This window comes from Heptranchias perlo, chromosome 4, assembly GCF_035084215.1.
Source record: "Heptranchias perlo isolate sHepPer1 chromosome 4, sHepPer1.hap1, whole genome shotgun sequence".
NCBI lineage: Eukaryota > Metazoa > Chordata > Chondrichthyes > Hexanchiformes > Hexanchidae > Heptranchias > Heptranchias perlo.
Genome location: NC_090328.1, coordinates 78,768,086 through 78,782,525, shown reverse-complemented (window position 1 = coordinate 78,782,525; position 14,440 = coordinate 78,768,086). Strand labels below are relative to the sequence as shown.

The following is a 14,440-nucleotide window of genomic DNA, read 5'->3' as shown; positions in this document are numbered from 1 at the left end:
GGAGGGGGGGTCAATGGGCGCACAGTAAACCCGACTAACGACTTAATTGGTGGCCATTAATCTTGTTTCCGGGTTTGCCGTCTGAAAGCTGCGCAGTGGGCGGACTGCGCACCTGTATGACAGGCTATCAGCTGGAGCGTCTGGATTCAAAGGGTCATTGCTCCAATAGATTTTGCTGGAGCAAAGAGCAAGAAGACCCAATGAAGCAGCACAGGGGCAAGGCTGCTCCAAGATTCAGCGATGCCTCACTTCAAGTGCTACTGGCCGGGGTGAGGAGGAGGAGGGAACTATTTTACCCGGCTGACAGGAGGAAGTGCCCTGCCTCTGCCGCCAAGAAGGCCTGGCTCGAGGTGGCAGAGGAGGTCATCAGGAGGAGCAACATATCCCACACTTGGGTCCAGTGTAGGAAGCGTTTCAATGACCTAACTAGGTCAGCAAAAGTGAGGTACACTTACTGATTCTCCTGCATTCTATGATGCACATCACCATCCCCCCCTCAACCCAACTCATTCTGCACTGCCAAGACTACTCCATCACATCACTCCTCACACCCATTTAAGGCTCATCCTCAACTTACCTTCACTTCCTCACCTCCCCATTTGTGACCCCACCACTACCACATCATAGAAACATAGAAAATAGAAGCAGGAGTAGGCCATTCGAGCCTGCTCCGCCATTCAATATGATCATGGCTGATCCTCTATCTCAATACTATATTCCTGCTCTCTCCCCATACCCCTTGATGCCTTTTGTGTCTAGAAATCTATCTAGCTCCATCTTAAATATATTCAGTGAGTTGGCCTCCACAAGGTTCTGTGGAGGAGAATTCCACAGGTTCACCACCCTCTGAGTGAAGAAATTTCTCCTCATCTCAGTCCTAAATGTCCTACCCCGTATCCTGAAACTGTGACCCCTCGTTCTGGACCCCCAGCCAGGGGAAACCTCCTCCCTGCATCCAGTCTGTCTAGCCCTGTCAGAATTTTACATGTTTCAATAAGATCACCTCTCTTTCTTCTAAACTCGAGTGAATACAGACCGAGTCGACCCAATCTCTCCTCATACAACAGTCCTGCCATCCCAGGAGTCAGTCTGGTGAACCTTCGCTGCTCTCCCTCTATGCCAAGTATATCCTTTCTTAGGTAAGGAGACCAAAACTGCACACAATACTCCAGATGTGGTCTCACCAAGACCCTGTATAACTGCAGTAAGACATCCTTGCTCCTGTACTCAAATCCTCTTGCAATGAAGGCCAACATACCATTTGCCTTCCTAACTGCTTGCTGCACCTGCATGTTTACTTTCAGTGACTGGTGTACAAGGACACCCAGGTCCCTTTGTACATCAACATTTCCCAATCTATCACCATTTAAACAATACTCTGCCTTTCTGTTTTTCCTTCCGAAGTGGATAACTTCACATTTATCCATGTTATACTGCATCTGCCATGTATTTGCCCACTCACTCAACTTGTCTAAATCGCCTTGAAGCCTCTTTGCATCCTCCTCACATCTCACGATCCCACCTAGTTTTGTGTCATCAGCAAACTTGGAAATATTACATTTGGTTCCCTCATCCAAATCATTGATATATATTGTGAATAGCTGGGGCCCAAGCACTGATCCCTGTGGTACCCCACTAGTTACTGCCTGCCATCCTGAAAAAGACCCATTTATTCCTACTCTCTGTTTCCTGTCTGTAAACCAATTTTCAGTCCATGCCAGTATATTACCACCAATCCCATGTGCTTTAATTTTGCACACTAACCTCTTATGTGGGATTTTATCAAAGGCCTTCTGAAAATCCAAATAAACCACATCCACTGGTTCTCCCTTATCTATTCTACCAGTTACATCCTCAAAAAACTCCAATAGGTTTGTCAAACATGATTTCCCTTTCATAAACCCATGTTGACTTTGTCTACTCACACGTCTGTACTTTCTCCCCTTCTAGGAGAAGTGAGTGCAAAATGCACGTGAGAGGGCAAGGACTGGAGTGAGGCCACAACAAATAGTGATCCTTACAGGGGCGGAGGAGAAGGCCCTAGAAATCAGCCGCACTCTCGTGTGCCTGTCCATCGGGGTCGCCGAGACTGGCATCCCACAAACGTCTGGTGACACAACTTTAACATTCATCACACACAACATGAATTGATGTTAAGAATGCTTGGCATGTTGAACACCTCAGTATGCTCATCGCAACATGACACATCTGTAATGATGCTTAATATTGCCTTCTGTTCTCTTACAGGCCCTTCAATGATCGCAGTGACGAAAGAGGGCAATTCCTCAGAGGAGCTCCCGGCATTTGAGGGTGCACCGTCACATCATAGCGAGCCATCCACCTGCGCAGATACTCACACCTCGGTGGGTCTTAATAGTCAGTTAGTTGGGTTGGCACCTGGTGAGTCACCACATACAAGTAAGCAGGAGCAGACACTGGTGGCAGGGGTAGCTGTGGAGAGTCCGCGTCGGTGGGCGCACTCCTCTCCAGGCTCTGCACAGCTGGACGCAGATGCTGAACTCCGCAGGCCATCCTTTAAAAGGAGAATGATCAATGGACAGCAGCATACTTGCGAGGTACTGGAACAGGTGCCACGCACACTCTCCACAATAGCGCAGAGGATGGTGGAGTCCAACTCCTGCATTAGTGGAATGGTGGCACAGGTACAGGAGGGAATCTCTGAGATAGTGTCACAAGGATGTGAGCAACTGTCAGAGATTGTGTCGCAGGTAACTGCTGAAATGTCTGAGATAGTGTCGCTGGTAAGTGCTGGAATGTCTGTGATGGAGAGCAGCTAGCCCCGTTGAGCTTCAAGCACGGCTCACAAATGAGTCCATTCAGGCCCTGACAACAGCTGTTCAGACTCACGGGGAACAACATTCTGCTGCCTTAAACAGGCAGACAGAAACTTTGCAACTGGGCTTACAAGGCATCATACATATCCTCCAAACTGTTTTCCAGCAGGGTGGTAAGAGTGATATGGGCCTGGTCCAGGAGAGGGATGATGGCGAAAGGGGACATGGAAGTGGGGACACCACTCAAAGCGCTCCCACGTCTCAACCATTGCCCCCCTCTCAACCAGTACCCACAATGCTGCCTCCTCTCCAGGTGGCCGAGTCTGCCCCTGCACAGGTGCAGGTGGAGCAGTCTTTGGAGAGGCTCTCACGGGTTCCAAAATCCAGAGGGCGTAGGCCGAAAGCATCTAAGCAGTCTGGCCATGGACATGAGCAACCTGCCACTACCTCTGCTTCAGCCACAGGGGATGCACCACGTAGAAGTGGTAGGAAGAGAAAGACTAAGGATTTGTGATCACAAAGGGGATGTACAAGGGTATCTGACAGACTGTCATGTTTTCCATTTATATTTGGTTTTTGTTGAAGTCACATTAAATGTTATCATTCTCACCACTACTGCCACGTCTTGCCCATTCTTGACTGGCTTTTGTGATAGTGCCCTTTCATGTGCTTCATCATGAACGGCGACAATTGATGCTACCTAGTGGGTCACTTTACGGTGGGTGTATGTTCTATGTGTAGTTGTAGGACTGTTTTATGCAGGAGGTGGGGGGGCTGGTGGGGGCGCTGGTCTTTCCAGGTGGTGAGAGGACTGGACTCTTCTCACTTTCTGATCTTACAAGAACTGTTCACATATGAGTGACTCCATGGCCTCACGAGCAGCCAGGTGAACCGCTGCTCTGCCCATGCGTTCGTCCTCCTCCTCCTGCTCAATGTTCATGGCAGATGTGGATGAGGGCATGGAGCCTCCTCAACCGGTACCTCTCCCTGTTGCGTCATGTTGTGCAGGACATGACACATTACTATAGTGTGACCCACTCTTTCCCTGGTGCGTGTTGAAGTGCTCCCCCAGAACGATCGAGGCACTGAAATTGCATCTTCAGCTGCCCTAATGCATGTTCAATTATAGATCTGGTGGCGATGTGGCTGTCGTTGTATCGGCGCTGTTGCTTGCTGATGGGGTTCCTCAGAGGTGTCATCAGCCACGTGTGCAGGGGGTATCCCTTGCCCTGAGGAGCCAGCCCTTAAGGCTGTTCGGTGCGTGAAAGAGGGCCGGGATATTGGATTCCCTCAGAATGAACAAATCGTGGCAGCTGCCAGGGAATCTGGCGCACACATGAAGAAATCTTTTGCGGTGGTCACAAACGAGATGAGCGTTGATGGAGTGATAACACTTTCTGTTGATGAACAGTCCTGGCTCATGTGGAGGTGCTTGGATTGCTATATGGAATGCTGGCCTTTATATCTAGAGGACTAGAGTACAAAGGGGCAGAAGTTATGCTGCAGCTATACAAAACCCTGGTTAGACCGCACCTGGAGTACTGTGAGCAGTTCTAGGCACCGCACCTTCGGAAGGACATATTGGCCTTGGAGGGAGTGCAGCGTAGGTTTACTAGAATGATACCCGGACTTCAAGGGTTAAGTTACGAGGAGACATTACACAAATTGGGGTTGTATTCTCTAGAGTTTCGAAGGTTAAGGGGTGATCTGATCGAAGTTTATAAGATATTAAGGGGAACGGATAGGGTGGATAGAGAGAAACTATTTCCGCTGGTTGGGGATTTTAGGAGTAGAGGGCACAGTTTAAAAATTAGAGCCAGACCTTTCAGGAGCAAGATTGGAAAACATTTCTACACACAAAGGGTTGTAGAAGTTTGGAACTCTCTTCCGCAAATGGCAATTGATACTAGCTCAATTGCTAAATTTAAATCTGAGATAGATAGCTTTTTGGCAACCAAAGATATTAAGGGATATGGGCCAAAGGCAGGTATATGGAGTTAGATCACAGATCAGCCATGACCTTATCAAATGGCGGAGCAGGCACGAGGGGCTGAATGGCCTACTCCTGCTCCTATGTTCCTATATACGCGTGCAATCGGTTACACCCTGTACCTGTGGGAAGCCAGCCACAGAGTGGAATCCCACTCCGTCTGGCTGAGGTCGTCCATGGGGAAGTTGACATATTGCGAGGCCCTGCAAAATAAGCCATTGGTGACCTGTCTTATGCACATGTGTGCAGACGACTCAGAGACCCCAACAATGTCACCGGTAGGACCCTGGAATGATCCGGAGGCAAAGAAGTTGTGGGCAGTGGTCACTTTAACTGCGATGGGTAATGAGATGCCACCAGGCCCAGCCCGGAGCAGCTCGGCATGAAGGAGGCTGCAGATGTCTGCGACCACCTGGCGACTCATTCTCAGCCTCCATAATGCACTGCTCCTCAGAGAGGTCCAGGAAGCTGAGCTTCGGTCTGTAGACCCTCTGACGAGGGTAGTGCATCCTGCGACGTCACTCTCTCTATTGTCCCCCTCTGTGCTCTTGTGCAGGGGCCTGTGGTGCAGCATTGTGTTATGGAGCTCCAAGTGGCGGAAGTGCACGCCGTGCCTAGCGAGGATGGTGATATTCCTCATCCTCGGATGTACTGTTGAATGCAGCTATCGTGCCCCCCATCCTGATGGTGTCAGTTTGAGGGGATTCGAAAAGTTGGTAAATATGTGTAAACAGAACAATTCTGAGTGGAAACCAAGAATTTTCAGTCTAAACACAAAGATATCCCAGCCAAAAGTTTGTCTGAGACAACTGAGTGCCCTGCTGCAACAACTCACCTTTTATCCCCATCCGTCAAGCAGGGATTGAAATGTCCAAATGGCTGCCGGCTGAAACACGACTCGTTTCCCATGGCGTGTTTCACACAGCACGAGAAACACGTTGAGGCAGCGTTGCAATCACTTGCCTTCGTTGTAAATTGCATTTATTCATTTTTAAACTACTTCAACTAGGTGATTTAGTGCTTTAAACACCGCAATTAAAGCCGCCGGGACTTCCGGGTTTGGGAACGGTGCGCGCACTCAGATGACTCTGGGTCGTGCGTGTTCTTCAGCATGTTGGAGCCGGGATTTCTGCCCGCTCCAAAAAAACACGATTTTCTTTGCCCCCCCGCACCCCCCCCCCCCCCTCCGTCCCTTGCTTTTAAAATTGAGCCCAATGTCTCCTTGAGAACTGAAATGTTCTCCACCATCCCTTTGTGCTTAAAAAACTTTATAACAGGGCCAATGATGGCATCGCCCAAGATGGCTGTAATGCTGTGAAGCTCTCTCATTAAGGAGGTATTCACTTCTGTTTTTAACACCTGCTTCATCTCAATTTGGTTTTTTTTTCTAAATCACAGCCCATATCAAAAAGTCGAGTCAATCCTTGCTAAAGTTACTCCCCTCAACATCTGCTTCAAAATCTGGTGCCATGTAAATTACTGCCATCTCTCAAACTGCGGAGTTCCACCTCTTCCTCAGATCCTCAGCTTACTACTTCAACAACCATCCTTTCGGAAAGTAAGTTGCACTGGACAAGAACTTAACAGCCTGAAATCAGCTGCACAAAGAATTGATGAGTGGGTAGAGGAGGCTGAGTAACAGACCTGTGATAATGTTTTGTGGGTCACTACCCTCAAGGAACAAGTGTCTGATTTGGATAATAATGGTCACTTCAACCATCTTTGAATTTTTGAGGGCGACTCAATATCTAAATTTGCTCAAAATCTAATCTAAGAACTTTTCAATGAGATGTGCAAGCCACATCTTACTGCCTCAACCCCCTGCTTGCTCATGGGCTACTACAGAGAAATTTGCTTTTTACCAGATCAAGGAGGGAATTCTAAGGCAGGTATGTATTAATTCTCATTTGTAGTGGAAAGTCAGATATCTTGCTGACCAATCAGTAGGCCAAGGAATAGAGTGGGGGAACATGGAAGATGGGAGTGAAAAGGCACCATAACGCCACCAGCGGACGAAGGCCTGCAGCCACACCAGTGACAGGTACATGTTTACATGGTAAATTCCTATTATAAATGTCGAGGCCGTGTCAATTGTAAATGTCAACATAAAAATGTTACCAAAATTTGTGACAACTGAAAAACAGGACATGCATCTCATTTCCTACATCATGGGTGTAAGACCTGGCCCTGGTCAATCCTTAGCTTTAGGGTAATATCATTGTAGTACACGTTGTGCTCTTGCCTTCAAAAACCTTATTCCAGGTTTAAAGTTTTATTCCTGATTTATTATATGCTGCAGTGTGGGCTTGTACAAGTGGTTCTATTGATATATCAGATCAGAAGCTTGTTTGTTGTCTAGATGTCCTAGGAAATGAAGCAGAAGGCACTTCAGTGTCTCCTTTGTCAGTGACCACCCCAGGTTCACAGTCAATTATGTGACTGCTCTCATTCCTACAGGTTAATCTTTGCTTACTTAAACTTTCAAAGGACAGAATGCAAGAGGACATTAATAAACTTGCAGAATGGGCATGTAATTGGCAAATGAATTTCAATATAGATAAGTGTGAGATAGTACATTTTGGTAGAAAAAATGAGAAGGCCACATACTGCTTGGATAATAAGAGTCTAAACGGGATAGAGCTGCAAAGGGATTTAGGGGTACAGATACACAAACAACGCTGGTTAATAAGGCCATAGAAAAGGCAAATCAAGCACAAGGGTTCATTTCTAGAGGGATAGAATTGAAAAGCAAAGAAGCTATGTTAAACTTGTATAGAACCTTGGTTAGACCACACTTGGAGTATTGTGCAAATTTCTAATCTACATATTATAGAAATGATATAGAGGCACTGGAGAAGGTGCAAAAAAGATTCACAAGGATGATACCAGAACTGAGAGGATATCCTTATCAGAATAGGCCCAACAGGCTGGGGCTCTTTTCTCTAGAAAAGAGAAGGCTGAGGGGTGACCTGATAGAGGTCTTTAAGATTTAAGGGTTTGATAGGGTAGACATAGAGAAAATGTTTTCACTTGTGGGGGAGTCTAAAACTGGAGGTCATAAATATAAAATAGTTGCTAATAAATCCAATAGGGAATTCAAAGAGTGGTCAGTATATAGAACGCACTATCACAAGAAGTAGTTAAGGCAAATAGCATAGATGTTTTTATGGGAAAGCTAGATAAGCACATGAGGGAGAAAGGAATAGTAGGGTCTCTTGATAGGGTTAGATGAAGTAGGGAGGGAGGAGGCTCGTGTGGTGCATAAATGTCGGCATAGACCAGTTGGGCCGAATGGCCTGTTTCTGTTCTATAGTTTCGATGTAACTTGAGAGATTGCCACGGCAGTTTTACATAGGGAAATCAATGCTTATAACTTCAACAAAAAGTGGAAAACTTTGGCTTCCCAGCAGAAATTGAAGCAGATTCATAAATTGGAACCTACACTGAAATCAAACTCAACTTCAGATTTCAGACATATTTTGGAAGGGATGTGGCGAATTCAGCAGTTTCTCTCAAATCATGTGGCCTTGCTTATTGGTATAGTGTTACTAGGCTATGATGTTATTTAATGAGGGTTAAAATCATTACAAGCATTGCAGAAGGACCTAATGTACTTCATTGTGGTTGGAAGTGGGTAGGAGTGTCCCACGGGTTCTGTTTTAGGAGTGCTGCTGGTCACTGTGTACATCAATGATTTGGATATAGGGCTAGGGGGAGTGGTGGCCACATTTGCAGACCATATTAAAACAGGAGGCATTGTAAATAATTCTGAGGACCAAAGGAAGCTGCAAGGGGGATAATTGTTAAGATGGCAGAATGGGGAAAAAGTGGCAGATGGAATTCAAGGTATGAATGAAAAGAAAGGAAAATTGGGCGAAGTGTATAAAGGGTGGCAGATCTGTTGCTGCCAGTTTTCCACCCCTGCTGAAAATGAAAATTACCCCCATTATTTATCATCATTTCCTGGCTCACCTTTACAAAAACACATTTATAGTACAACTCCTTCCATCATTGCACTCCATCCTACCGCCCCTCCAACTCAATGTCAGCCATGATCTTATTGAATGGCGGAGCAGGCTCGAGGGGCCGATTGGCCTACTCCTGCTCCTATTTCTTATGTTCTTAATGTCCTGCTTCATGCCCTTTATTCGTCCAACTATGGTCTACTGTGTGTTTTCCTCCTCCCTAAACTCCACTATCAATTAAATCCTCGAAATGAAATCGCTTTTATAAATCACAGAACAATGCTACCAAGCATTGTTCTGTGATTTATAAATGCGATTTCATTTCAAGGATTTCATTTCCAACATTCACCTGAGGAAGGAGGAAGCCTCCGAAAACTTGTGAATTTAAAATAAAATTGCTGGACTATAACTTGGTGTTGTAAAATTGTTTACCACTATCAGTAGTAGAGCTTTCAGCCATCTTTACCCCAAATGCTGGACCTCCCTAAACCCCTCCGCATTGCTATGTCTCTCTCCTGCTTCAAAAGCCTCCTTAAAACCTAGCTCTTGACCACACTTTTGTTATCTCCCCTAATTTTCCCTCCTACTCTGTTCGCACCCAAAAGAGTGAAGTGTCTTTTGGACATTTTACTGTGTTAAAGGCACTATATAAATGTAAGTTGTTATTGTTGATTGCTTTGTCATATTTATTATAACATTCTTTTTCAATGCTGCTGTTCTTGTTGAACAGTAATAACTTAGAGTTCTGTGTCTGTATCCAAAGACTCAGGCGGACTTGAAGTTCAAACTTCAAAGTGTTTTGCAGCCATTCTGTGGTGAGTTATAATGGCCCAGATTTTCCCGGAGTTAGATACTTTCCCTCACCCTTCAGTTTGAAAATTTGCTGGAAATGCGAGCTGATAATGGCACGGCGAGGTCAACGGGGAATCTGGGACACTAGTGAACGACAGGTCCAATAGTCCATCTTCTTGTAAGAAAAGCATTATACAAGCTTTCTGTATAATACTGTAAACCTTCTTAGGGAAACACATTATGTCAGTTTTCCCTGCAAACAAAGACCTTCTGTCTATGCAAAACAAGCTTTTTATAACCTTGTGCAAGAGAGGGCCTCTTTGAGTAATGAGCATCTGGTGTCATGCTCATTTCCTGTTCATAACATGGGTAAAGGGAGTTATCCATACTTTGGTAGTAGTGTGAGATGCTTTAGACAAAGATAAGAGTTATTGATATCTCGGAGGCAACTAATCATGAGGGGGGTGGTAAAATCAGATGTGTGTATAAGGGAGTAAGACCGATGGCAACCCCATGAGTCAGAGAGGATTATTGATGGGAAGCCCATGTACAGCTAATTGTTTCTAAAACATACATAAAGTTGGGAGCTTCCTCATATTGATTAGAACATTCGCGGAGTGAGGCTGGACCGCTCAACTCAAGACCTTCGAAAGTGCACTTCGAGGTCTTGCACAGTGATCCACTTTGTCAGGTTGTATTCACCTTACTAGCGTGTTTAATTGTACTCTTGTATTTTAACATCTTTGTTATGTGGGCTGCCAATATGTAAGTAATATGTTTTACGGTTCGAGTCTTTAAGCAAAAAGGCTGTAATGTGGTTTGTTCCAAAGTTTAATGGCTTTATTAAGAAGTTCTAATAAGTAACAAAGATGTTAAAATACAAGAGTACAATTAAACACGCTAGTAAGGTGAATACAACCTGACAAAGTGGATCACTGCCCAAGACCTCGAAGTGCACTTTCGAAGGTCTTGAGTTGAGAGGTCCAGCCTCGCTTGACATTGGAGGGGAGGGGAGACATTGAAGGTGGGGGGGGTTTTCAGGCGACATCGGTTTTAAGGTATGTTTATTTATTTTTTTTTACAATAAAAAATGTGATTTTATTTAGTGTATTTTTCATTGACTCGGCCTTTCCCACCTGCTTTCACCAAGCATGAATTGGAAGCCGTGGGAAAGCCTCCCAGGTAACGTTAAAATCATTTTAAGTGTGCAATGCACAAAATATAAAGTACCATAAGTACTTCAATAAGGTACATTGCCTCTTTAAGTATCGGCCCGGATTTAAGTAGGGGCGGGACTTCCTGGTGACTGCTGTGTGCACGCACACAGATTTGCCTGAGCCTAATTCAAAAATGGGCGGGGTTCCAGCCGGGATGTCTGCCCACTCCCAAAAACATTGATTTTGTCTGCGCCCCCAACCCACCCGATCTTGGGGGTGAAATGGAGCCTAGTGTTTTTCCCAAACAAGGTTTACAATATTATACAGAAAGCTTGAATAATACTTTTCTTACTCTCCTTAACCAATGAGATTTAAGGATTTGGAAACAAATAGAGGAACAACTGAGAAGGAAATCAGATGAATTAGAGTCAGAAATCCGATACTGAAAGTGAAATAGAGAGAGAAAGAAAGATTTGATTGAGAGAAAAAAAGGGACAGAAAGAAAAAAGTAAAAAATTTAAAATAATCTCTAACAACAATTTCCTACATACAAGAATGAGACTCCACAGTTTCAATTGTTTCCTTTCTGGATCGGAGAGGTTGATTGACATTGCAGGAACATAAATCTCATCATTAAAAAGGTACTTATGCTGTTAAGTACTAGCCCTAAATTTCTGCGGCGAGTTTAATTGGCAATTAATGTGCAAATGCAGCAAGTTGCTGGACGATTTACATATTAATAATGGCGAGCATATTAAACTCGCTGTTATTTTACTAGCAAATTCTGGCCCTCTGTGTCCAAAGGGTCGGGTTAATAATGTGAAAAATGCCCCTCGGTCTTTGGCTGGGCAGGATAATAATATTACAAACAGAGTAGAAGTGTTTTTATTAAAAGCCCATTCCTATGTTCCATTTGCACTATTGGCCACAAAGCTGAGAATAATGAAAAGTCCCCATCACAGATAGCTACACTCATTAATGTAGCTCAATAACTGTCCAACAGGAGCTGCATTCTTGTGCAGAATTACTCCTAGTTTTTCCTCCATCACAAGATGGACTGCTCAATAATGCTCTTGCTATTGAGTCAACTGCTAGATAGTACATGGACATTACTCAGGGTGAATTGTCCTCCAGTTTTCTTTTCTTCCACTGAGTGGTGCAGCAAAAGCTTTGTAAAAACTTGCCTGCCGAAGGGGATGCAATATAATTTTCAGCCTGTGTCAATGTTATTCAAGATTTTCAAGGCAGATTTACACCCTTAAACTTAGTACAGCAATCCTTAGAGATAGCTGCAAAATTGAACTGTTGCCCTGTGCAGCAACCCAACCAATAGGTAGCTGAGTGGTGGAAATGTGCAGTGTCAGTCCAATAGGAAACCTGAAGCCAATACAGTGCCCCAAAATCTAATCATGTCTGTTGTAAGGTGCATTGAAACCTATTCTGTCTGCCTACTAGCAGAAGTCTGACTGCCCTTTAGCGGATGGACCACTATAGGGATGGACCAGTGTAGGGAGGAAGGGAGGGAAGAGGATGGAAAAGAAAGAACTTGCATTTCTATAGCACGTTTCACATCCTTGGGTTATCTCAAAGTGCTTGATGGCCAAATGAAGTACCTTTGAAGTATAGTCACTGTTACAATGAACCATGTTAAATGATTTTTTAAAAATATATTTTTAACAACACCAGTGTGGAATAGCAATGTGGAAAAGTTTCCCTCTTTACAGCTGCTGACAGCATTCAAAATTGCTAGGTGTCTCAGCTGTGCCATGCGGCCTCATATAACCAAGCTGAACTAGATATCTTGATTCTCACTACTATTCTTAAACCCAGCTTTTGAGAAGAAAGAAGAAATTTAGTTTAGTGCTTAGCTGTGGGATTCATCTTGTTGGAGATTACAATTAAGGCACCAGAACTGCATTTACTTGTCACTTTTGATAGCAAATCAGTGATTTTAATCTTTATTCTGTAGAGTTATTGTGACCTTTGGTTTCTAAATGCAAGGAGTAATGGCTGACACAAGAGTTCACCTGCCCTTCCCATGCACTTAAAACTTTATTTTTCCCAATTTACTAACTAGGTAGTTCACGGCTCTGGTGATATTCCAAAAGCACAGAATGTCAGCTTAAAATCTAAATATTTCTCCTCTTTTTCCGATGTGCATTTTTGTTTCATTTTAAATCTGATTATCTGCAAATCATATTTTTTACATTTGACTAAAATATACAATCATCTTTAATTGCCAGCTATCAGTCTACTCAAAGTATCTGTTTTTAAGAACTGAAACCATGTAATAAAGTCCTTTTCCTGTCAACCATACAGGAAAATTGGATCCGGAAAAAAACTGCAGGGAACAACCATCTAGTTTTTATCAAACTTTATTCACCATGTTTTTAACAAGTGCATGGAAGCACATTCTGGGAAAGTTGGATAGGCTAGTGTAAAAAAACACTCTTTACTTTAAGCCCACACTGCATGTTTCTATGGGGATTTAGGGAACACATCAGGAGTTCAATAAAGTCATTCAGTGGAAAAATAATCAATAAATGCTTGTTGGAATGGGTCTGCACAGAGCTCGTCTTATCTGAATATTTCTAAAGCTAGGACTTTACTCAATGTCTTCTTGGAACTCTCTACTCTAAATAATCAGCCAGATGCCCAGGGGGTGCTCCTGTGTTGCTCTGTTTACAGTAGGCCCAGGCTTCCCAGAATGTGTACAGATGTGGACCTGCCAATAATCTGACTCTCAAGATGTTCCATGGTTTAGGGGAGCAAATAACTGGTGCCTTGTGTACAATGGCTGGACTGTTATTTTCAAGGGAAGCATGTCCACATCTGGCAGTGGCAGACTGAATGGACCACGCAGAAGACGAAATGCACCAAGGGGAAATGAGGAATTTTCTGCACCACGTCCACTGCTTTCATTCATTCAGTAATAAAATATTACAACTATTGATGTGTACTTCAATATTTACAGAGTTTTTCAAATCAGCTAGGCTGGAATCCACCTATAAACATCAACTTAGCTGCAGGTTCAAATTTACTGCTTGAAAATGTAGAGACAAGCTGTATGCATTTAGACAAGCAGAACGAGCAATAAAAATACATGCAGTCACTAACTTAACATATAAATAAATTCCAGCCTGTTATAGCAGAAAGATACAGATTACACACATGATTTAAAGCACTTTAAAATATTTATTTAGCGATATATCTTCACCCTTACCCTGGTGATGTCATCGACAGGTGTTCATTTGGAGACTGATAGGTCAAACTTTGGAAAAGCTACTTTTCCAATTGAATTTCAATTCAGGGGCTCCAACGGTGGCTCAGATGGTAAATACACCAATTGTTGTATCTGAGCCATACAGACCAAGCAAATCCCAAGTAAGATCCTTAGTCTATGCTAACATATCCTTTTCTCAGTGTGAGCAGTGCAGTGGCCTCAGCACTCTTGGGTTAGTGGGGGGGGAAATCAGCCAGGGTTCTAGCTCTTGACAGCCATCCATTGATCCCTGCTGGAAAGTGAATGTATGTGAACAATGGGGAATTTGAGGATTGAGCTCAGCTTTGATTCTGCCCCCCGCACCCCCCCCCCCACCTTCTCTTGGCCAAATAATCTGCTGTCACTCACTGTCTGGATCTGAACATGAAGAAACGATCATATGATGAGAAATCAAAGGGTTGTCGTGCCTTGGAACAGTACACAGTTTACCCCAGCCACTATCGAAAGAAAGGGGGAGA

General features: G+C 44.0%; 1 protein-coding gene across 5 annotated transcripts in view; it reads right to left on the bottom strand.

Moving 5' to 3' along the window:
- The window catches only part of ercc6l2 (excision repair cross-complementation group 6-like 2), a 104,431-nt gene that overhangs the window by 48,677 nt on the left and 41,314 nt on the right, over positions 1 to 14,440 (bottom strand). The gene's annotated exons all lie outside the window — the stretch shown is intronic.